This window comes from Crocuta crocuta, unplaced genomic scaffold (assembly GCF_008692635.1).
Source record: "Crocuta crocuta isolate KB4526 unplaced genomic scaffold, BGI_CrCroc_1.0 scaffold371, whole genome shotgun sequence".
Classification (NCBI taxonomy): domain Eukaryota; kingdom Metazoa; phylum Chordata; class Mammalia; order Carnivora; family Hyaenidae; genus Crocuta; species Crocuta crocuta.
This window is the reverse complement of record NW_027530617.1, coordinates 161410-188207: the sequence shown is the minus strand read 5'-3', so window position 1 is coordinate 188207 and position 26798 is coordinate 161410. Positions and strand designations below refer to the sequence as shown.

Genomic DNA, 26798 nt, shown 5'->3' with positions numbered 1-26798 from the left:
ACAGACTGAAACAGGCTCCAGGCTCCAAGCTGGCAGTCAGCACAGAGCCCGACACGGGGCTCGAACCCACGAGCCGTGAGATCATGACCTAAGCGAAAGTCGGACGCTTAACCGACTAAGCCACCCAGGCTCCCCTATTTCTAGTTTTTTAATTTTCCCAAAGAATTTCAAAATAGAGAAACAAGAAACACTTAATCAAGTAGAACATTCTGGAAACAATCTTAGTCAACATAGCAATTTCACCTTAAATTTTGAGCAAATATGCCAAGAATTCTAATTGCTAGCTTCTGCATACCACATTTGACATTATGTGTTTACCCATTCTTATTTAAGGATTTCAATGCTCTTTGCACATGACCAGCTCAGCACATTGCCCTGTCACCTGCACATTTGATGGCTGTTCTTCCTGCTGGGCCACAAGTAGTTGATTAGGTTGATTCTTGCATAGTATTTCCCCATATATGGATTATCTTGCAGATTTTTCATCTGGGTTTAGATGTGGAAGCTTCCATATATTTTTCATTACAACCTGGGAAATTAGTCAAAAATTCTAAAAGTGATTTCTGTTCTTAGTCTATGTTAAGCAGCTGTTTCTTTTCAGTTAAATTCTCTTTGGTGGACTTTTGGGGGGGGGAGGGTGAGAGAGAGAGAGAGAGAAAGGGAGAGTATTGCTTGCCTCCTTATTTTAGTTTAGTTTTCCAAAGGTTTATTGAAGCAGAAATGAGTTGGTCAGATACTTATTGGAAAAAAGTAGTTTTAGTGGTATTCAAAAATACTTTCCAAAAAGCATTCTAGCACAAGTTTTCTTCATAAAGCAGATTATGTTGTAAACTTTTCTTTAAATCTTTTAGGAGTGTTGATTACTAGAGGCAATTTCTATTCCAAATCTATCTTGCGCTCCTGAAGAAAGACTCTTAAAAGCTGTTTCTCTAAGATAGGGAAGGATTTCTTTTTTATTCTTGCTGGTTATATATTGCTGAACAAGGTGTGTGCAACTTTCAGTCAAGGTCGTCATGATTCTCAGAAATTGTATTGATGACCTATGCACCTCTAGTTTCAACTGTCATAATCAGAAGGGTCCTTTTTGAGAGAGTGTCAACCACAGAGAGTGAATCCAGATTGGTTTCCCTCAGGTTCAAGGAAGAAAAGTTTGGAAGAGGCAGAGCAATCCTGCTCTCCTTACCATCCAGCAGTTTCGTGTAGGTGGCAATATCATTGTCAAGAGCCATCTTAACATTCAGCATGTCCAGTATTCCTGAAGGTGTTGAGCCATTTCTTCCTTCTCGTTCTGAATCTCATCCTGCGGGCGGCCAATAGTGTCTTGGTATTAGCAACTGCAATGGCAAAGTTCTCTTCTGTTGCATGCATCTGGCATTCCAGAGACTCACATAGTTCCTTTGAGCGCCTCTATTTCACAGGTAAAGGACTGCACATGTCTCTGTACTCATTTGATTCCTGCTTCACCTGGTGTAGGGCCTCATTGTTTAGGTTAGCAGCCTCAGAAAGGTAAGTAAAGTTGGACGTGTACCATTCCACACCCTCCTGAAAGCACCTGGCAGCCATGCTTTCATACTGCTGGTGTACACCATGCAGGGCTTACCTACATATTTTGAAATTAGTTTTACTTATAATGAAAATTATGAGATCTAAATTTATTTTCTTTCCAAACACTTTTCTCTCTTTTGCTGATACTCTTTTAGAAGGACATGCCCGGAATTTTAGATAAATATTTGTTATCTCAACAAGATCTAGCTGAACAGTATCATGTCTTTCAGTCACCTAACCATCATACCTCTCTGCTGTCAGAGCATTTCATGAGGGCCTCTTTTAATATTTGTTTAAGCAATAACTTTTTGTTAGTTATAGTTTCATTACTGAAGTTGTCAACTGTCTATGGTAATTTATTCAAGCATGTTCCCTCACTCTTGGTCTGTGTATGTGTAAACCTTATTTGATAAAAGCCACACTGTAGATATTAGGATTATTATGAGATATGTCTATGGCTCTGAATCTGTATATCATTCATTCCCTGAACACATTTATACCATTTAGTTGTGTCCTCTTTCCCTTTTCTTTTCCCCTCATCGCCACACTGAGGGTACCATACATTTTTCCTGTTCTCTTTTGTAACATTATTCCTAAGCTTCTTTATTTCTCCAGTACATGATACACAGGAGGAGAATTTTTGAACTAATATTATTTATTTAGATTTTTAGAAATCACAGCTTTATTTAATGCAAAAGGTATTAGATTTATCCATGGGGGGTATTAAGATATCCTATCCAATAACCCCTCTTATATTTTCCTAATGTCAGGCTAGAGTTGAAGATTTAAGAGGTGAATTTACCTTGTTAAATTTTAGGATAAATATACATATTAAAAATATATACATACATTTTATTTTATATGACATCTTTTTGTAGAAAGGATTTGAAGTAAAGTGCAAATTAAATAGATGCACATATGTGTATATATGTATATGCATGTTTATGTATTTGAAAAATTAGAAAAATATTAAGATCATAAAAAGGAGGAGACAGAAACATTCCAGAAGGGTAATGTAAACTGAATATTAAATTCATTTCTGAATATTGTTGTAGAGAGGAATATTCAATAAGCTAATATTAATCATTTGATATAGTTATCAGAATAAAGGCATACTGATTTCTAGCAAGAAAAGATATTTTCATGGCATCAAGTGTAAAACAATTATTTTGTAGGATTATCTTTAGTTGATGTTGAGCAACACGCTGGGTAATGTCATCAGGAAAGAGTTAAAATATGGAAATGACTATTTCTCTGCATGACCTTTGGTAATGCAGACCATTGGAAGTAGGGCAACTGAATTTCTAAACTTCTAAGATATTTTCCATCATAAATTATAAAAGATAGACCCTATGTCTTTCATTTTTCTATACTAAGGTCTATGAAAGAAGTCAATGTTGACATTTTCTGCAATACCATTGTAGACACAATAAAACTGTTGGCCTTATAATGATATATTTAATAAATAAATACTGACAAATTAAATAAAAGCCTACTTTCTACAATAAAAATGTTGGTTATTTCTGAAAATGATCTTTGCATATGTATGTAAAAATCTTTTTATCACAATTTTTTAATTGAATGTTTTACTTATTTCCTTGGATTACTTTTTGAAAACATTTCCAAATTCTTTTTTTTAAAGTTGTTTTTACATTCATTTATTTTTGAGAGATGGAGTGAGACAGAACAGGAGAGGAGGAGGGCCAGAAAGAGGAGACACCGAATCTGAAGAAAGCTCCAGGCTCTGAGAAAGGTTTCAGCACAGAGCCCCATGTGGGGCTTGAACCCATGAACCACGAGATCATGACCTGAGCCGAAGTTGGACCCTAAACTAAGTGAGGCACTCAGGTGCCCCTCCAAATTCTAATAATGACCCAAGATGGATTTTTTATTAGAGATATGCTTTCTTAAACTGAGGCTATGTGTATTAAAATTAGAGATATATTTATATTGATAAAGAGACAATGGGTAGTAAAAATAAAGAGACCAATTTTTATTTTCTTAAGGACAGCTTCATTCTTCATTGGGTTAGCATATTTTCTTTTTTTTTGGATATGCAATTTTATTTTATTTTTTTCTTCTATTTTTACAAATAGTTTATTGACAAATTAGTTTCCACTTAACACCCAGTGCTCATCCCCACAAGTGTCCTCCTCCATGCCCGTCCCTCCTCCCCCCACATCCATCAGTCCTCAGTTTTTGTCAGCATTCAAGAGTTTCTCATGGTTTGCCTCTCTCCCTTTCCCCCACCATTTCCCCCCTTCTTCTCCCCCTTGTTCCCCAGTTAAGTTCCTCCTAATCCTCCTATACATGCAAACATATGATATTTGTCCTTCTCTGCCTGACTTATTTTGCTCAGCATAACACCCTCAAGGTCCATCCATGTTGCTACACACGGCCAGATTTCATTGTTTCTCATTGCCATGTAGTATTCCATGGTATAGATAAACCACATCTTCTTGATCCATTCGTCTGTTGATGGACACTTAGGCTCTTTCCATGTTTTAGCTATTGTTGAGAGTGCTGCTATGAACATTGGGGTACATGTGCTCCTATGCATCAGGGTTAGCATATTTTCTAATGCAAGAATCATGAAATAAGCTTTCTTCTTTATATAGGTAGGTTCTACCTTAGTTTTTAGTTTACAATTTGAAACTTTTATTTTGCTGCCTAGTTTTATTTTTAAATAAGGCAAGCTGTGTTAGATGAAAGAAATATAATGTTGAGATACCTATGTGTTTGTTTTCTTCAATAATAATTTTATTTATCACAAATATGCTAGTATAGCATTTCTTTTGTTCATTACTTTACATTCCCACAAGATGTAGCAAAAGGTCTTACACATATTCATCCTGTTCTAAAATGATTAAATTTATTTCTGTATCATTGCAGAATAATTGATCAAAAATATGAATAGAAAATCATAAGAGGTGCCTGGGTGGCTCAGTTGGTTAAGTGTCAGACTCTTATATGACTCAGATCATGATCTCAGATCGAGCCCCACATCGGGCTTTGTGCTCATAGTGTGGCGCCTGCTTGGGATTCTCTCTCCCTTCTCTCTCTTCTTCTCTCAAAATAAATAAACATTAAAAAAAAAGAAAAATCATAATGAAAATAATAAAAATAAGTTAGACATATAAATATATTCTTGGTCTTCCTAATAATGCAAGAAGTACAAGTAAAAATAATAGTATAATGTTTTCTTATACAACAAACTTGCAAATTAAAAAAATATCAGTGCTGACCAATAAGTAGTCCCAAGCAAATTGTTCTACATAGCCAAGGTAGATAACAAAGTGATATAACTTTTGAGAGTTATATCAATAACTTTTTAATAATTATAAATGTATTATTAAATTTTAATGTACCTACTATATCATTTATACTTTTTACAATTTATTCCATATAACTATTTTCATGAAATAGAAATTGTATAAATATTTTAATATCTGTAACACCCAGAAGAATAATAAAATAAGTTAGCAGTGCTTTTATTCTCAGAAAATTTATTTTAGTTTTTCATGCTAATAGGTATATAGACCTCACTCAAAAAAACTAATCAAATTGTGCCAAGATTATAAATACATAGAAGTTTATCAATCTGTTGATCTGCATGAGATGAATTTGTAACTGTAACTTAAACTGTCCTTTTGTTTATTTTATCTTTATGCCAGTCACTTTACCCCAGATTCCAACTGGGTTCTGCCAAGTGCACGCCATTCTCACAAGAAGTTAATCAGTAGCACTTGCTTTCACAATCTGTATTACATAGGAAATAACTCAAATAAACTTAGTTTTATTGTCATCATCATCACCATCATCTATATGACTTTCCTTGATCATCACTTTTCACATGCGCACACACACACACACACACACACACACACAGACATTTAAACATAAAGAGAGTTTTTAATTTTTTCCAAAATAGAATGGAGTATTATACTTGCAAGTGACACTTAGAATACTTTGATAGATATGTAAGATAAGCATTTTAATATTCTTACTGTAAGAAATTTTTAATTTCAAAGTAGATATATATTTAAATTTTGTAGTTTTCAGAGTATAGCAAGATAATGTCATAAGCACTGAACTGTATAAATCATCTCTAGGTTCATGCTTCGGTTATACATAAACCTCAGGCTAACAACTCAGGTTGTCTTCTCTAAGACTTTATTGAGTGTGGCATCCTGTTCAGTAAATAACAGAGGAATGGAGGCTGCAGAAAGATGAATTTGAAGACTGATGTTTTCATGATGTTTGTAACATGGTTATTGTCCCATTCTAAAATGTTAAATAGATATAGTTGCGTGAAGACAAAACAATACAGAAAAAGTCTGACTGAAAAATGAAACTTGTGTAGCCATCACAAAGCACAAAGCAAAACAATCAGTCATGAGTCGAGGGCATCCTCTCATAGCTATTTCAGTCTATATGACAACTACCTGCAGAAAAGACTATTAAATAAGGAATATCTTAGTTTAAATTTTGCAGTGTATTTTAGTTAATCTACTACCCCTGGTGTTCCATGCTTCTAATAATACAGTATTGAGACTTCCTGAAAGAAGAGTGAGATTAAGGAAAAGCTTGCCTCTAGACAGAAGTTTCACTGATTCAAAAGCTCATCAACTTTTTTTTTTTGTAGTTTTATAATCTTTCTTTAATTTTGTTCTACCATTTATCCACTAGGGAGTATGTACCCATGCCCACTTTCACCTTTTAGCTTGAGGAATTCATATGTCAATATATTTCTACCCCTATCTAGTCTTCATATAGTGGTTGTGTGTGTTTGAGGGTGGGGTGGAGTGGAGGTGAGGTTTTATAATTTGGGCCCAAAAATCTGTGTGCAAATGCTATTTTTTCATATGCTACTTAATCTCTTAGAGTCAGCTGACAAACATAAGGACAAAGACCAATATATTAAGGATGGCAGAGCAGAAAGAAAGGTAGAGCTCGAAATATTGAGTAGTTTCACTATCCATGGATTTCTTGCCTTTGCATTTTTTGATACGTAAGAAAAACAGTACTGTATTTGTTTAGCTTCACTCATGCATCCTTTAGAAATATAACAAATTTATTACATAACATTTTGACCCACCAGTGATGTTATTTGTCATGTATGTTCCTTTAGCTACCTAAGTATCATATAAAATATATTCTATTTGATATGCATTTGTGATGTTATGAAAAAAACAAGTGTGTGTGTGTGTGTGTGTGTGTGTGTGTGTGTGTGTGTGTCTGCTTCTGCAATTCATGAGTACAACTACCTTACTGGGACATAGAGGTGGAAGTTAAAGGACTAACTATAAAAAAATAGGCACTAAGGAAGGCATGAGATAACATTTTTTCTTGTAAAACACTAAACCCATACAGATATTATAGGGCAGTTGAGCAAAGGAAGTGAGACTAGGTAATAAATTTCCAAAATTCATGAAAATATTTACCTAGGGACATTCTGGAAGAGTGCTCTTTATAGAGTGTGATAGATGATTACACAAAACAGTTTCCATGCAATATTCTAGTTAATTGGCTTAATAATGAATTAGATAATAGTCACTTCCAGTCATTAAAACATTTGGTCCACTGTTCTGATGAATGGCTATGTCACTTTTAGCAGTTTAGTAGTTATTTATAGATCTCTGTTGAAGATTAATGCAGATTACATTTATTTGTTCCTGACAATTTAAGAGGTTAATCTTCAGCTAGATTTTCTGAAACACTGTGGGAAGAAAGATCTGGAACTGGACTCAAGGAAAATGTATAAAGGATAATACTATCCAATCTCTGCTCCAATAAGATTAAAATGAACATAAATGTATTTCCTTTATGTACCCATCCTGCCTGAAAGGATAAACAGTCATCAAAAATCCAAATAGTGACTTTCTTAACAGTTTGATACTTTGGCAAAAAAAAAAATTTTTGTCCAGGCACCTGGGTGGCTCAGACGGTTGAGGGTGTGACTTCATCTCAGGTCATGATTTCATGGTTTGTGAGTTCAAGCCTCGTGTAGGGTTCTGTGGTGGTGACAGCTCAGAGCCTGGAGCCTGCTTCAGATTCTGTGTCTCCCTCTCTCTCTGCCCCTCCCCTATTCTCACTCTGTCTCTCCCTCTCTCTCTCTAAAAAATGAATAAACATTAAAAAAAATTGTATTTGCTTACATTGTTTCATGCTAGGGTGAATTTATTTACTTACCCCCCACCCCACCTTCTCTTAAAAGGGAGATGACATATTAGACGGATGCAAGATAGTTGTCCAAGAAAACGGTTTCATTTAAGGACAAAGAGTTTCCATTTGGCTCATTTTATTTAAGTAACATATTCTGAAAGGGAGATCTTGGATTACTCTGCTTTAAAAAACCTGCCAGAAACCACTCCAGACTATGAAAATATCTGATAAAGATTAAATATACTTTTGTTTTATTTTCAAATTGGAGTAACTGTGTCTAATTGACCATATCTTCAGGTAGCAGATATGCCAGGCCTTGAGGGTTACTCTAAATCCAGCTAGAAGTATGCATAGGTGGCTCACCATTTCATTTGGGAAACAGACATGGGCATATAGCCACAGCAGAAATAGCAATGATGTCTGTGAGACTTGCCCTTCTTATAGTAAAGCTATATATTATACCTTTGAGTAAGACCAATTATAGGACTTTATCTAAAATTTTTGGCTAAAGCAACTATTCATGTTTGCTGCTAATGGCAATTTTATAGGTATCATTTGGGAAATTCAGAATAATAGAAAAGAAACAAAATTGCAGTTGCTCAGAAAAGAGAGATCAGGAGAAGAAATTTAAGCATTGGTTTAGAAAATCTTATGAATATTATTCTGGATGATTGAATTTATAAAATTGTCTTTGTATGATTTCTTTTTAAAATTCAAATTACTTTAAAAAACTTCAATGATTTAAGTTGTATGAATAACTATGAATCAGTTTATTGCTTTCATGTACAACATATCAATCTCATTACACGTTTCATATATATTTTCTATTAATAATTCCTATAAAAGTTACTCTGGAATAAATAAAAACAGAAGCTACAACATACATTCTGTTTTAAAAATATGAATTGAAATCATTCTTAGGATGTTTCATTGAGGAATACTTTTGGAGTTTTATTTTATTTCAAAAGATTTTACTAGTTTAATCTGTTATTCATGTTCTTTTAGAATTATATAAGGACAATTATCTGAGAATTTCATTTTACTAAATAGACAAAATTAAGTAGTGGAAACAACTCACTAGAGCAATGAGTCTAGACTCAACACAGAATTTTGATTCATTGTTCTTCAACTTTCCACCCATTATTGAGTTCCCACGATGGAAATGAAACCAATTAAAAACAAATATATTGTTTTTAATCTGCTACAAGTCCCTCTATAATTGCCACTAATGGTTCTTATTTTACCAACTGGAGCCAGACCAGTACTACTTTACTCCCTGTGTGACCCTTCTCCAGTATGCATTCTTAGCTGGTACATGGTTTTTCTTTAGAGATAGCCCCAAATAAATCCCAGAATCTATTAATACTTAAAACATAGAGATTTCTTTTTTCTCATTCAAAGAGAAAAGTGAATGATAAGTTAGTTTCTTATCTCCTCACGTACCCTAGAGCTTTTGAATACAATTGTGCATGGGGAGTCTATTTCCAAAATTGTATGATTACTTTTATTACAACAGGATACTTGAAAGGATTCCAGAGCAGTATTTGGAACAATTTTTAAAGATATGGGGAAGTTAAAAAATTTTTTTTAAAAAATGGAGGCACCTGTGTGGCTCAGTCAGTTGGGCATCAGATTTTGGCTCAGGTCATGATCTCACGGTTTGTGAGTCTGAGCCCCACATCAGGCTCTGTGCTGACAGTTCAGAGTCTAGAGCCCTCTTCGGATTCTGTGTCTCCCTCTCTCTCTGCCCCTCCCCTGCTCATACTCTGTCTCTCCCTGTCTCAAAAATAAATAAATGTTAAAAATTGTTTTTAAAGATATGGGGAGGTCTGTGCTCAAGTGCTCTTTTCATGTAGAATTTAAAACTAACTCCTAAGTTAGATTATCAATATGTGGTTATAACTCTATTGTTTCTACAAATATAAGAAATAGGAAAACTCAAAATTTTTCAGTAGTTGTATTCTAGGAGTCACTCATTTGACAGTTGATGTCACACCATTACTGACATTAACTTTAACTCTCTCCCCACTTTTAAGTGAAAAAAAATAAAAGATGATATGAACATGAGCAACTGGGGTAATTGTCACAGTACCAGAAAGTAAGTTGATTTTTACCCAAAGTATCATAAAACTTTTGAAATGGTAAATCACATCTATAGTTACGGTCTTATAAATAAAGATCATTCTTTTAAAGAATAGTGAAGTTCATGTTACAGCTTGCTTTTATTTTTTTTAAAGCCTTAGCAAGGGAAAAAATAGAACTGATTACAATGATAAAGCAAAAATTTGACATCTCATATTAATTTGAATGACATGTCATAGTGCTTTCCTGTAAGATGAATCCTTAAAAAATAATATTTCTTCTTAGATTCAAAAATGCAATTGTGTGTATTTTTTAATAGTCTGAGGAGGAAAAATGAAGGTTGCAAAAAGTTTTAATTTTTCACAAAAAGTAATTATGATATTGTCAAGGATGAGTAAATTTTTGTTTTATGAGGCAGGACCTCATAAAAGAAAATGTGGTCCATTCTTAGGGAATGGATGTTACCTCAATATATAGGATCCCTAAGTTTGCCAACATTTTAGTGTATGGAAAACACTAAATAATCAACATTTTAGTATATGGAAACATTTTAATATATGGAAACACTAAATTACAAAAGTGTGAGTAAAGATTGACATAAATGGGTGAAAACTTAGTTACCCTGACCTCTTTATATCCAACCAAATTCTTTTTTATGTGTGGTTGACAAAACATAATTTTTATATATAATATCTTGAAAGTGTATATTCATGTGGATTCCCTTGGGGAAAAATTATTTGGATGTACAATAAGCTTAAAAATGAATAAAAGCATTTATAATGATGAAAAAGTTTAAACAATATTTTAAAATTGTGTTTCTATGTTTTAAAGTAACTATCCTAAGAGAAAATTCCAAAATATATTTGTCCTTAGGATTAATTGAGCTTATTAGATCTGTGGGTTTATAGTTTTCTTTAAATTGGAAGATATTTTTATTATTTCTACAAGTATTTTTCCAGATCTTTTTCACTGAAAAGGATTATGTGTATGTGTACAAGACTAAAGTCTTGTCCCATGGCTCACTGATGATCTGTTTATATTTTACTTTCTAATCTCTCACTCTCTTTTATTTTTTGTCTATTTCATTTTAGATAGCTTATATTGTTATGTCTTCAAGTTCACTAATATATTCTTCTGAAGTAAATGATCTGCTCTTAATCTTAGCTATTGCATGTTTTATTTCAGAAAATATTTATTTCTCTCTCTCTATTTGATTTAGGTTATGTTTTGGATTTTCTCTATCCTCCAAAATCTCATTATTCTTCCACTTTCTTGTACTATATATAGTTATAATAACTGCTTTCCTGTTCTTGTTTATTAATTCTATCATCTGTGTCTTTTCAGGGTCTCTATTTTTTTAAATATATTTTTTAATGTTTATTTCTTTTTGAGAGAGAGAGAACAAGCAGGGGAGGGACAGAGAGAGAGAGGGAAACACAGAATCTGAAGCAGGTTCCAGGTTCTGAGCTCTCAGCATAGAGCCTGACATGGGGCTTGAACCGTTGAACCCTTGAACTGAGAGATCATGACCGCACCCGAAGTCAGACGCTTAACCAACTAAACCATCCAGGTGCCCCATCAGGGTCTCTATCTATCGATTAAGTTTTTACCTCCTTATGGATTTTATGCTTCTTTGCATACAGGTATTTTATTGAATACCAAATGCTCTGAAGTTTGCGTTTTTGGGTATTGGATGTTTCATATGTCTATTATGAACATTCTTGATCTTATTCTAAGGCACAGTTATTTTGAAAGCATTTGATTCCCTGCAGGCTTGCTTTAAAAATCTGTTCGATGAAACCAGGGAAACCATAGGTTTAGGACTCATTTTACCCTATGACTTAGCTAAAATCCTTCTGAGAACTCTACCTGATGCTCTGTGAATCATTAGTTGTTTTCTAGTTTGGCTTGTTGCAATAAGAATTATTCCGGACTATGGTTTTGTTTCAGATTAAGTGGTAATATAATCCTTATATATTGTTCTTTCACTAGTCTGGGTTAGCTTCCTCAGCATTACATGTGAATCATTTCTCAGCAGGAGCTCTAGGATGACCGTCTTTGCAGATTTCTGGAGCCTTCTCTTGTGTAAACATCTCTTCTCTGGTATTCTGCACACAAGACTCTAGCCACCTTGACATATACAGATATCCAGTTTTCCTTCTAGATAATTGCATTTTTACCATAGAGACTTTGAGATTTCCTTTTTGCATTTTGGTCACATGTCCCTGACCTCTTTTGCTTTTAATTCACTACGTAAGTTGTATCTGATAAGTCCCTGTTACTTTTCAACTGAGCTTTTCTCTTGAAACATGCATAATCCATAGGTAAAATATTAGGAAGAGTTTAGAAGGTTGGTTATCCACTCCCTCTAAACTCCCTCCAAACTGATGTTGTTTTTCCTCTTGCTTTTTTTTTTTAAATGTTTATTTATTTCTAGAAAGAGAAAGAGGAGGGGAGGGTCAGAGGGAGAGAGAGAATCTCAAGCAGGCTCTACGCTGTTAGTCTGGAACCCAATATGGGGCTCGAATTCACAAACAGTAAGATCATGACCTGAGCCGAAATCAAGAGTCAGATGCTTAACCGATTGAAGCACCCAGGTGCCCCAGGTTTTTTAACTTTGAATTGTATTACACAATTATTCCTTTTTACATTATGTTAACATTTAATTATTTTTCATGTTATTAAGGCAAAAGGTACAACCTTACCCCAAGTTTTACATTTTTTTCAGCTAGGGGTAGGCAAACTACCACCCCTAAGCCAAATCTGGTCTTTAACTAGTTTTTGTAAATAAAGTTTTATTGGAACACACCCATGCTCTTTGATTACATATTGTTCATGACTGCTTTCACATTATATTGACAACAGTGAATAGCTGTGACAGGTCTCATAGAGCTAGTGAAACTTAAAATATTTACTTTTTAGTCCCTTACAGAAAATGTTTGCCAACCCTGTCTTAAGCTGTTTTAGTATGTGTGTGTTAGGAATGTATTTGTATATAGTTAATTTTCATATATCAAAGCCAAGATTGTTTTCAGAGCTAGTATCAAAGCAACTGTATTAAAATTCAGCTGTATAGCTTATCAACTATTTATTTTTATCCAAGTTACTTGACCTGTTTAAAACAGATTAAATTCAAAATGGGAAAAATATATATTTAATACTTATAATTATGAGTAAATAATGAAGTGCATAGAAGGTACTTCATTCTAGTACACATTCACTAAAGACCTTTATTTCTCCTATTATTAGAATGAACCTCATGAAGAACAAAATATGAAATATATATTTTTATATATAAAATAAAAAATATACATCTGAATCATCATTAGATTGGAAGTTTGTTTTTCATTTTTGTCTAAGTGTTGATGTTAACCTCTAAATTCTCAAGTTCTTGTAAGAAGTAAGTAGTCATACAAAATCTTTAACAAGGACCCAATTTTTAGACTGAAGCCTATAGGTAAATTAGATCATTTTATAGCTATGAGATATTATAATGACTCTTATAAGTTCGGACATGTTTTATAGCAAGAATCTTTTTTTCCCCAAATCCACTTGTTTAATGGTAGTTTTTGGCTTCCTTTTTTCTTTCAGAGGCTTATTTACCATTCTGTACATCCTGTGTTCCACACTCAGGGACATGAGTGAGAATGTCAGTTGTGAGCTGGGCTGCAGTACATCCACACCCACACCATTTTTGTGTACTGCCGCACTTTTACATTTTAAGTGCGAAAAAATCCATTTTCACATTTCAGCTATATAAACAGGCCATTTCCCTGAGTGGTGACTCTGTCAGAAAAGATGAGTGAAATTGCCATAGTCATGAGTGTCCTCTACCTCTCCTGGGACTGAAAGGAGACCTTGAAAGTGTTTTTATCTACAGTTCTGAAGAAGAAAGATTTGAGGCAGGCCACACAGGAAACTGTTTTCCTCCTGGTGCAATCACTCTGTAGCATACAGAAGACTGAAAGTCTGATGTTGTCTTTTCTTTGTAAATGTGGCACTAAAGCGCTCATAGCTGGGTTTTAGCTTCTGTGTCCAATCTAAAGTGCCAACAGGGAGGACATGAAAGACTAAATTGAGAACTGCAGCTTCAGAAAACTGAAATCGTTTGGGTAGGCAAAGCTTGATATTCTACCAGGCTGCTTTACTTCCTGAACGTTCTAAAAATAAATGTATGAAATGTCCGGCATATCCTGTGAAATATAGTCACAGGAATAAAGACAATATTTTAAAATATGTATGTATATTATTCATGTATTTGGATCAAGACTAAAAGAAAACACGAAAATGAAAAGTCTGATTTGTTTCATCCTGGGCTTGTAACAGGATTAAATAAATTTCTTGTTTTGAAATGTCGTACTATGTTTCATAATAAAGAAAATTTATTTTAGAAAGGGTACATTTAAGATTAAATGGTAAAATGAGAAATTGTTTTGTGAAGAAATATTGTGCTTTACACTGTGTATAAAACTTTGAACTACCAATTTACTTTTTATTAATAGTATTTTTAGGAAAACGTTTTCTTTTTAAAGTGTTTTTCCTTAGATTTAATTTAGCCCATTTTAAGTCCTTTGAAAATACAATTTGATCATCACTTTTTTCACTAAACTATCAAAAAAGTCTTGACTTTGTTTCTTTAAAATATTTTCTTAATTAACATATGACCTGTTACTGATTTTTTGAATGCCTGGTGGGATATCTGAGTTTGTGTATGAAAACACTCCTAAATCTCAGTGTGGGCTGTTCACTGCCATCAAGGATTATTAGATTCAGCATCTAAAACGATGGCGATAGACTAGATTTACCTTATCTTACATCTTATCAGAATCAGCAATAATAAAATCAGCCAAAGTAGAAGATGTGCATGTAGCATATATTAAAAACACGCTAGGCATATTAGTTAACTGAGGATATGGTTACACATGAGTGTAATTTAGTTGCCAACAAAATTAATATAATCCAAATGGGAAGTAATAGAAAAACGATATCTCATAAAAGAAATATTCTCTATTTACCAGGCTGACCTTACTTAAAGGAAATATTCTCTATTTACCAGGCTGACCTTACTTAACTGAACTAGTTTAACTGTCAGAGAAGATTGTGAAATATCAAGAATAAGAGAAAGATGCTGTGAGTGTAAGATATAATTTATTTTAGGTGTGTGAAGTCTAAGGTCACTATAGCAATGTTGACTTATTGCTATTTCCATTCCCCATTTTTTCTGGGGCGTACAAGCATATTTTTGCAGAATTATAGGAACAGAGTTATCAGAAATACTCAAACTGCTTCATTTTAACAGTTGATTTGTTTGCCTTACAAATCCATATTCCTGACTCTGATCACACCTTAAATCATGTTGTTATTGAAATTATCACAGGACCATTGGAGATTATTTGTTTTTCTCCCCCTTGGTCCTTGCTTGAAAATCAAAGCATTTTATATATTATATTGATAAAATATATTCAGTAGCAAATCAAAGTCCTGTGGAATATATGCTAAATATATTCTCTCTGCAGATAAATACGTTAAAAAGAAAATCACTTATTTATTTATATATTTCATTTACTTTTTTTCACTTATTTTTAAAGATATTCAGTCAGGGATGCCTGGGTGGCTCAGTCAGCTCAGGTCATGATCTCACAGTTCGTGAGTACGAGCCCCACATTGGGTTCTGTACTGACAGTGCAGAGCCTGTTTGGGATTCTCTCTCTTCTCCCTCCCTACTCATCCCCGGCGTGCATTCCCTCTCTCTCTTTCTCTCTCTCTCTCTCAAAAAAACATAAATCAATAAATAAAATAAATAAATAAAAATTCCATTGTATGTTAGGAATATGGCAGTTTAGAAAATCAACTTTGGTGTTTACTTTAAAACATTATGAAGAAAGTATTGTAATGAATTTAGTCATTCTAAAATGAATTAATTTTATTCTTATAAAATTTTTCCAGAAAACTCTCAAGCACATGTGAAAATTTNATTTAATCAGAATTCCCTGCCAGTCAATAGATTTCTATCCTAACAGAGACGAATTCTAAGTTATATCTCTGAGTTCATCTCTGCACTGTTTCCATACAAAATTCTCAGAACTTTGCCATGAAGTACACTACAGGGAAGAATTTGAGCCAACAGGTATGTGCTGATCCTTATACTTTAGTGTGTAGCATTTAGCATCATGGCTAGAATGCAAAAGGAATTCAATAAATATAAATAAATAAATAATGAAAATATTAAAAGTAATTTGTGACAGAATTTCTAGGATAGACATATTTTATGATATCTAAAAGATGCCTAGAATACCCTCATTATTTCAGTTTTATGCCTATTCTATAATTGATAAGCCACAATACATCCCTTGGTGTTTAGTCATGTTGGAACAATTTACATATGTTCGTGCATACATCTTGAGAATTCTTCATGTTTTTATCTAGTTCAATGACACTAGCCAACATATTGAAATGAAACTTACTTGAGGTATTATATTCTGGTTCAGTTTAAGGACAATAGTGTTTATATCCTCTATTTGCTTCAAATCTAGATTGGACAATTAGAAGCAAGAGAGCCCTGCATTTGTTGCCTACAACATTAGGAAGATTCATTTTCTTTACCCATTAAGTGTCATATCAAATAAATAGGCTGAGAGTTTCTTTGTGATAAATGTATTCTGTGAAATGAAATGAGACAGTCTCTTAATTTGAGAACCTAGCCTAGTGCCAGTTAAATCTCCTCTGCTGATTTAATTAGCAGGAACTCAATGTTAATTATTTTGCACTTAAACTTTTGGAGTCTCACAGATGAAAAAACATATAATCTTTTTTGGAAATGAAAAAAAAAGAGCCGAGTAGTAAAATTGGTTTGTATGGTTTTTAAAGGTGTGTAAATGTGTTAAATGGTTAGTGAATTATTCAACACTGTACATGCTTGGAAGATGTACAGATTTTAATGAGTCTCCCTAATTCTACTTTCATAATTCTTACATTATTTTATTCTAAGTTGCTGCTATTGAATGTAGTGTTTGTTAGGAAAAACTCATCAATTTTTCGTATCTTGAAAATGAGGAAAATAAAATATTTCTCACAAATTCTTATTGTAGTTTTTGTTTTAGAATTCCTTCTATTGATTACAAAAATAACTAATACATTTTGCTGCCCTATTAAAGGTAAGCAAAATAGAAATAGAAATCTCATTTTGATTATGCTTTTACCCAGAGGCTATATGCCAATTACATAAAGTACAATTTTCAATATGTGTCAACATTCTAAGCTATTTCGCTAAGCTTCAATTTTGAACTCCTGGCTCAGACAAAGCTCAATAAGAGAGACTGCTAGGCATATAAAACGTTGCTTCATCATAATTTTTTCAGAGAGACAGAAAGTATCTCTTATTCCCTTTACTGGCAAAGTGACATTGGGATGTATTGGTATGGTTCCAAACATTTAATGCTAATAAGAAATGTGTTGAGTTTTTGTTTTGTTTTGTTTGTTTTTAAGTGTTTTGAGTGGAAAGATTAAAGACAGGCTCAAAATAAAACTGTTTGTGCAAAGAGATGTCATGCCTCAGAGGATAGAGGACATAATCTCATACCAAAGAATCTAGAAACCAATTCACCAAGGAGTTAACAATGGATGTCTCCAGATGGGAAGAGTTTAGAGTTTCCTTGCTCTCTTTGTTGTTGTTGTTGTTGATTTGTTCTTTTCTGCAATAAACGCAATAAACATGTTCAGTCTTCTGGAATAATATAGTTAGAATTTTAAAAAGGCATAGGGACTTCTAAAGCTAAAGTCTCAAAGAAAAGTAGGTGAGTATTTACGAAGTGCTATTTCAGAGCACAAAATGTCCACATATTTCAACCCCAAACCTCGACTGGTGGTTATATCTCTGTGTTGGTTGCTGTTTCTAAGTCAGCTTTGAATGATCAATTAGTACCAGTTAATATCATAATCTATCCTGGTGTAGAACATGGATCTATGGAGAACTAGATACTGAAAATTAGGATTAGGAACTCAGGGAAGTCTTCAAGAAAGGAGTTAGATCAAAGAGGGCAAGGATGGCCTAACATGGGAGGTAAGTAAATGCCAAACTGTTCGCTTAGTTTGGCTAAATTCAAAAGAATTTTTTGCCCATTTCCAAAGAAAGTCAAGTGTAGTTAACATTAGTTCATGCTATATCCAATTTAATTTATTTTAATTTTGGGATTCAGCTTCTTACAGTAGCTTGGGATCCCTGTTAGGAACACCAGCTCAATTTGCATGGTCAGAGGAGTTATTGTGTGAGGATAAGGCACACGAGCTCTGGAACATGGCCTTGCTAGGGTTGTTTAACTTCCCCAGAATGTCTTTAATTCAAGTGGACTTGTGTTTTGTAATTATTAAACCATGAATTGCATAAAAGTGATGAGATTTACTATTTACTAGGACAAAAATAAAATAATATCATTGACTGTTGTTGGGCATTTCTTCATTTTATTTTCTTCAGAGGCAAAACTATGAAGTAGGAATATTATTTTCTCTAATCAGAAGTAGGCTCCAGGCTCTGAGCTGTCAGCACAGAGCCCAAGAGAGGGCTTGAACTTGTAAATCACAAGATCATGACCTGAGCCCAAGTCAGAAGCTTAACCAACTGAGCCACCCAGTGGGCCCTGCACACGTTTAATGTATATAACCTGATGTTTGGACATATGCTTACATCTGATAAACCATCACCACAATCAGGGTACTAAACATATCCATCCTCTCCAATAATTTCCTTGTGGGGTTTTTTTTGTGGTTTTCTTGGGGTTTTTTGTTTGTTTGTTTTGTAGTTGTTGTTTGTAAGGAGATCTATCTCTGAAAATATTGAAGTGTACAGCATCATATTGTTAATGATAGATACTATGTTATATGGTATTGTCTCCATTTCATTGGTGAAGGGCTGATGTTTAAAGAGGTGTAGCCACCAGTACTGTACCTAGCAGTTTAGTAGGGGGACAAGGAATCACATCTCACTACTATCATCTGCATACCATGCTGGGAGTGCATCCTGCTGAGTTCAAGCCATTTTCTTTTTGATTACTTTAATTCAGGATATGTAAATTGTGTGTTTTCCTAACACATAGAATACCATCATGTAATATTCATCAGGATTCTCAATAACTTATAAAATGTTGATTTTCTCATAGACTCTAACTATAGCCTATTTGAAAGTTTTGAAAATATTTTTTCATGAAAAATTTTCCAAACCAGTGCAACATTGGCCATCCACAAAATTAGCAGTGTGAATTTTGCTCACTTTTATCCTGAGTTTGTTTTCTGTAAGAAGACAGATTAGAGAGATAACACTACAAATACACTGATGCTATAGTTTGCAAGGAGATATATCTGATCTTCTATTGGAAACTTCTGGCTTCAGCAATTTTAAGAACTAGAGGTATAGAACCAAAAGCCTTTTTCCATTTTAATCAATCTGATTTTTTAAATGTTTTTAATGTTTATTTATTTTTGCATGACAGAGAGAGAAAGAGAGAGAGAGAACACAAACAGGAGAGGGGCAGAGAGAGAGAGAGAGGGAAAGGGAGACCCAGAATTCAAAGCAGGCTCCAGGCTCTGAGGTGTCAGCACAGAGCCTGATGCAGGGACTGAACTCACGTACTGTAAGATCATGACCGGAGCCAAAGTCAGACACCCAGGCACCCTTCAATCTGAGTTTTTAAGTTTTATGAAGATTTAAAAAAAATTTGAACTAAACTTAAAAATGTATTACACTCTTGCATAATCTGAGTTCAGTGTTCCAGTTGTGACTCTGTTGCTAAAGTATATACATTTTAAAATATGCCTTTGTCATTTATTTATCAGTGAATTTACAAGATAGTAATATAAAGACTATTTCTTTAATTATGAAGCAGAAGAAAAAGAACATATGAAACCAGTCTAAATCCTTCCCATGGACTTATAGCTGGCATGCGGTGGACAGATGCAAGCATTTGAAAAGACTGACCCTATGCAGCTATTTTTCTCATTTGACCAACGAAGAAAAAGACAGTAATGACATGAAAGAGAACACTGAGTGTGCTTTCATGTAATTCTCTGTGGCCAACTCTTGTCAGTCTTCTACCCTCAATTACCAACCTTTCTTTATACTTGGCAGAATAATATTTAAGCAAACATCCTTAAAAGACACTTACTGTGTCTGTACTATTTATTCACACAGATATAGGGCTATTACCAAATCAATTCAAAATTAAAACAAGCACATAATCAAACAAGCTGTAATTTCTTTTTTTTTAATTAATATGAATTTGTTCTGGGGAGAGCACAAGCAGGGAGGGGTAGAGAGAAAGGGACAGAGGATTCAAAGCAGGCTCCACAGTACAGGCTGACAGCAGCGAGTCCGATGTAGGGCTCAAACTCATGAACCTGAGATTGTGACCTGAGCTGAAGTCGGTCGCTCAACTGACTGAGCCACCCAGGAACCCCAAACAAGCTGTAATTTCTCAGTTAATTCTTGGGAAATGGGTTACACTGTCTTCTTATCCTTGGCTCTGCCTGTGGGCTCAGTTACTTCTTATAAATTAGTCTGGACCCATTTTAGAGCATTTATGTTCAGAAAGGTAGTACATCGTATCGATGATGGCTCAGATGCTGGAACTAGATTGCTTTGTTTAAATCCTTAACTCTGTCTTTTTTTTTTTCCTCCCAGTGTAACAGTTTTAAGTATATATATTTGAAGTAGTTAAAACTTTCACCCACTATTTCCTATATTTACAGAACACTTCTATATTGGAAACAACTTATTGTTACTTGATAAGTCCAAGGAAACTTAGCCCTTTTCATTTCCAATTCTCCTTTGTCCTTATCATTGCCTGCTTATCTTCATGCGCCGTAATAATGAGTTTAACCTCTGTCTCTTGTCGCATCTGTTTTTAATTCTAAGACTTTCAGAAATGACTTCACCTTACCATGTCAGTGCCTCATCCCTCAGGTGAGGAACATGATAGTATATATCTCAAATTTAAATACATACACACAATATTACTATTACATTATTATTATTTATTTACTTATTTATTTTTGAGAAGGAGCAAGAGCACACAAGTGGGAAAAAGGCAGAGAGGGAGAGAGAGAGGGAATTCCAAGCAGGATCCACAGTGTCAGCACAGAGCCTGATGGGGGGCTCGATCTCACAAACGGTGAGGTCATGACCTGAGTTGAGATCCAGAGTCAGATGCCCAACTGACTAAGCCACGCAGACACCACACACAAATATTATTTTTATGGAGAATTTAGGATAATACATTTTGCATAGAGTGTACTGTGTACTAGTGTTGGAAAGATCATGGTCCAGGATTCCTTTGACTCATTCTTAAATATTATTAAACTTCATTCTTTTGCTAGTGCACTATTATGAGAACATGAACTTTTATTTCCCTCTTTACTTTTAGTTCCTTTCACTTTACTCTTTTGCCATTTGATCTACCTTTAACTGTTTCCCCCCCACCCATACTCTCATTGCCCACATGGTCTTGCCTTTAATTCCTGGCCCCATCACTGATTACCACAGTCCCCTGGCTAAAATTTTGGTATGACATTCAGATGTCCTTCAGTACGTGTGATATTTATAAATTGCTCTTTATATTTAATCCCTAAGCCTTGTGATAAAATTGACATTAATTTATTATTGTTTACCTGGAACAAAAACACTAGTCTCTATCCATTCTCTAATTATACCTCTGATATATTGCTCTCCATGTGGTGAAGGGTGAATGAATGCCTTAACTTCTCTAGATCAAGCAGAGAGCTCTCAGTAACCTAAATGTTATTGCAGTAGTAGCTTCTTCACAGTTGTTTAGGTCTCCTAATTAAAGTTATTAAACTCAAACTACCCCCCCCATAATAGGAAATACATTGTGCTCTAATTTTTTGAGCTCCCTGATACATGGGCAGTGGTAACAGAAGAATCCTTTGCACATAGCCTATTAGATAGCCTGACCATATTATACACTTGCTAAATATTTATTGAGTTATATTACATTTCATAGGAAAATGATCTTGCAAACTGTAGAATGTAAAAGTTACTGATTTGAAAAGGAGCTAGATGAAATGGTTTAAATGAAGTGGTTTATTTTGAAGTGTTTATTTATTTTATAGGTATAGTCATTATTCTGAAAAACAAAAATGGTAACAGATGATCTTTTCCTTGTGGAATTTATTGTTTAGTTTCATCAGATGTTCTAAAATTCACAACACACACACACCACATACACATATACATGCATTTACACCAATAACACAACACAACACTACCTCAAAACATCCTGATAAAGGCATGAAGCATGTTGCACTTAGGAAGTATGGGAAGAAAATGCCACTATTTAATAATTACTTCCCTTGTAGGCTAACCAAGGACCAAGATCAATCTTTTATGAATGTTTTACTATACACTTTTCTCCATATATCTTGGGTTCCTCCAGTTACTTCTTAGAAAATAAATGCTTCAATTTTCACAGAAATTTTCAAAGAGCTATGAATGCAATAAAGCTTTTCCTTTTGAATATATTTGTTGTATTTTTTGGATAAAAGGAACTCCAGATCTTGCAGTGCTTTGCAAAACCAAAAACAAAGAAAAAACAATATATGTTTTATTGAAATTAGGCCAATTTTTTGGAAGCATGTTTTTCAGAACAATTGTCTTATAAGATATTCTTGGGAAAGGACTTTCTTCATCAAATAAGTTTCAGAAATGCAACACCTTATGTTTCTCTCTTGAAGCTTGAGAGTGGATTTAGACATATTGAAATATCTGAAAAAAGTTTTTAATGAAGAAATATGAATAAGATATGTTGGTCAAATGATTTTCAAACTTACTGGACCACAGAATTCCCTTAATTTCCTCCCTCCTATCTGTAGCTTGAGTAATACTACCATTTTGAGAATCATCGTGCATTAGGATGAATGTGTAGCAATTCTGTGGCTCAAAGGCTGAGAATAGACATTTAATCTTTCCATATTACTCACAGTGAATTCTACAGTGAGCTTTTAGATTATTGGATGATCTTTGCTTGTATTTGAATACCTACTAGCTGGCCCCTATATGAAACATAAAGAAATTTTTTTATTAGTATTATTATATGATGATGATTATTATGATTATTAGTTATTATTATCATTTAATCATGCCCCTCTGTGTGAAGGGTGCTGCCATTCAAATACCTGCTCCATATAATGTAAATGCTGAAATACTGTAAGGGGAGTGTAAACATGGGTAAATCAGAGAAAAACAGGGAAAGCACACAAGAAGAGGCTTTTATTCCTTCACATTGTCTACTCAATTGACTTATATGCCTTGAAAGACTGTAGAAGCACCACAGTGAATACTGTCTTTACATTTCAAACAATCTGTACAGCTAGTGAAGCTGTGTCTGCCTGGGCTTGTCCTAATGCTACCAGCTAGAATCCGAGACTGAGGCTTACTTGTGAATCAATAGCCAGTGTCAGACCCAAAGTAAATGTTTACTGCTATTAGCTTCTTGGGTTGTAATTCATGCCTCACTGTGTCACTGAAACCAACAGAGATAATTTCTCTAGCTTACTTCTTGAAAATTATCTTATTTCTGCACTTTATAATGTTGTATTAACCAGTCTCTTTCTTATTTAAATAATATATATCCTGCTCCTTTTTAATTGACAAATAACGAACAAACTTCTGACCATTTGTATTCCTCAGTCTCTGCTTGAAAATAACTTCCTCAGGGGTCATTGAGAAGACCTTTTTGGATTATATAGTCAATGGACAAACAATAATAAGAGGAGGAAAAATTGATAAGGTGACTCCTGTTTTGTTGACCATCCTATTGACCACTATCATTTCATTTTTCCCTATCACAAAAGCAAGGTAAAATATTGACATTTGATCCTAGAATAATGTCAAAAGTTAAATATTAGATAGCTCTAAAGGCTTATGTGTAAATTTCAATGGCTTAAGAAAAAAAAAATAGCCAGTTTTGGATAGCCACAACAACAAGAAGATAAAAAAAATTGGTACCACAAAACAAGTCAACCTGTGAGTTCTTTTTCTTTTTTCCATGAACAATTCTGAACTCTCCATTCATTTTTCCCCCACCAGGAATACTTCTGCTGCCAGTTAAACCATGAAAGAAGAGAAAGAGCTTTGTTTTAATGGTAACAAAAAATAAGACAAAATATAAATACAAATCATTTTGTATTTTCCTATGGAGTAGAGAAGAATGGTGGATTGGAAGAAGTTAAATGAACTGAATTTTATTGAGAAACAAAACCCTCAGAGAGAAGGAGAGAGCAGTAGCCACTTCTATCTGAGGGTCATTGCCAGATTTGGATTCACAGTACTGTGCCAGGAGTAAGGATGCTGAGATCTGGTTGGAATGGAATGTAGTTTGGAAGAATGCCAACTCAGCTAAGCAATGGTACCTCTCTCCCCACCCTACCCTTGAGAAAGAAACAGTGGATACACCTGCTGTGGGACAGAGATTGCACCTGTGTCCTTCCCAGCTTTAACCTCTCTGTCTGTGACAAGTCTCAACATCTTGGAGATCCATAGACATGTAGACTCCACTCTGGGAGTGGTTACTGCACAGGAGCCAAAACTGAGCAAAGATAAAACTTCACCTTTCTTCAGGGACACCATTCAGGAGGCAGGAAAAATGGCCTTGGGGCTAACAACCAGGAGAGAAGAAGCATTTGTATCATTCTATGATGTCACCTTGGACTTCACCCAGGAAGAGTGGCAGCTGTTGAGCCATGTTCAAAGGATGCTGTACAGGAATGTGATGCTGGAAAACTACTGCAACCTGGTCTCTGTGGGAATTCCATTTCCTAAGTCAACACTTGTCACTCTGAATAGGGGGAAGAGCCCTGGAGAGAGGAGAGAGAATGCCTGCCCACCCCCTGTTCAGAAGATTCAAAGCTAGATATTCAACTTGGTTCCTCCTCTGCTCTGGACTTCTGCAGTTGACCATTTTGCCAACATGTGCTACATGATTATTGCCTTCCATTCTGCTCAGGCTTGTTAGCAGGAACTCTCTGCCCAGCATATCAGAAGCAGCAGCAGCAACTGCTTTCTTATGAAAGTTTCTGCAACAACAAAGTAGAAGATGAAGACAGAGAAGAGGGCTCCAAATCTTTGTTTGAGAGGACAGGAGGGTGGTTTACTTCTAAAACTTTCTCCAACCCACCTGATGGGCAGATAATAAGATTGAGAGAAGGCAAGACAGTGGTGGAAACAAAGCACAGCTCAGCTGGGAACATAAACCGTTTGGAAACAGACAAAGTATTAAAGTGGGCAGATTTCTCAGGATTTGAAGTAGTGAATTGTGGAAATTATGGGCTGGGCTTTAACAAGAATTCAGCCCTCTTTTTTCATCAGAGGACCCTGTCAGGAGGAAAGCCTTGTTTTTGCAGTGAGTGCGGCTGAAGCTTTAGCTATAAATCAGCTCTCATCACACACAAGAGATTACATACAGGGGAGAAGCCTTATCTCTGCACAGAGTGTGGGCACGCCTTTAGCCAGAAGTCAAATCTAGTCAGACACAAGATGGCACACTCTGGGGAGAAGCCTTTCACATGTGAGGAGTGTGGATGAAGCTTTCGCCAAAAGTCAACCCTCATCAGACAGCTAAGGACACACTTGGGGGAGAAGCTCTTTGTGTGCCACGAGTGTGGGCTGGGCTTTAGGGATAAGTCAAACCTTATCACACACAAAAGGACCCACTCATGGGAGAAGACTTATGAATGCAGGGATTGTGGGAGGCTTTTTAGAGATAAATCAACTCTCAGCAAAAATCAGAGGATTCATTCAGGGGAGAATCCTCATTTGTGTAATGAATGTGGTTGGAGCTTTAGTCAGAAATCATACCTCATAAAACACAAGAGGACACACTCAGGAGAGAAGCCTCTTGTGTGTTCGGAGTGTGTATGAGGCTTTAGTGATAAGTCAAACCTTACTACACACCAGAGGACACACTCAGGGGGGAACCCCTATATGTGTGTGGAGTGTGAACGAGGCTTTAGTGATAAGTCAGCTCTTGTGACACACCAGAGGACACACTCAGGAGAGAAGCCTTTTGTGTCTTGGGAATGTGAGAGAGGCGAGTCACAGCTCATCAGTCATCAGAGGACACACTTTGGGGAGAAGGCTTTTGTTTGCACTGAGTGTGGGCAAGGCTTTAGCCAAAAAGCAAGTTTAGTCAGGCACAAGATGGCCAACTCAAGGGAGAAGCCCTTGTGTGCAGGCAATGTGGGAGAGGCTTTAGTCAGAAGTCAGCCCTTATAAGACATCAAAGGACACATTCTGAGGGGAAGCCTTTTGTATGCAGGGTGTGTAAGAGGGGCTTTAGCGATGAGGCAACCCTCAGCACACATCAGAGAACACACTAGGGAAAAACCTTATTTGCAGTAAGTTCAGGAAGGTTTTCTGTTGAAGTCACTCATTATTAGACACCAGAAAACATTTGTTGTAAAGAAGTTTCATGCACAAGGAGTGTAAGCAAGACTTTAAAGATAAATCACAAATCATACTTAATCATGCAAAAAGAGACAACTTTAGGGGGAAATCTCATGTATGCAAAGGTTGGGACTTCAGAGATATTAACTTTTATCAGAGGACAGGAGAAGACCTACCTGTGCAAAGCAATAGTTCTCAATTAGAATCAATATTACCCCCTGCTTAGGTGACATGTGGTGAAATCTAGAGACATTTTTTTTTTACTGCCACAACTGAGAGGCTGCTACTGGCATGTGGTGGGTGGAGACCAAGGATGCTGCTAAACTATGATGCATAAGACTGTTCCCCACCCCACAACTAAAAGATCCTATTCTGTAAGACTTGGATTCCTTAAGGCGACCTTGGACTCCAGGATCCCTGCCATTGGCTTGGAGGAAGATTTCTTACGCTCTGCTTCAGCTGAGTCTTCTGTCCAGGCATCTTTCCTTCCCTCTCTCCTTCATATCCAGATCTGACACCTATCCCTGCCTTATCTGACTCTTGCCATTTGTTTTTATCA

The 26798-nt window shown here is 35.2% G+C and overlaps 2 pseudogenes; one reads left to right on the top strand and one right to left on the bottom strand.

Annotated features, from left to right (window-relative positions):
- Positions 1-998: 998 nt before the first annotated feature.
- LOC144234728 (vimentin pseudogene) lies at positions 999-22698 on the bottom strand (annotated as a pseudogene).
- Positions 22699-23019: 321 nt separating this feature from the next.
- Positions 23020-26172, top strand: LOC144234727 (uncharacterized; annotated as a pseudogene).
- Positions 26173-26798: the final 626 nt, after the last annotated feature.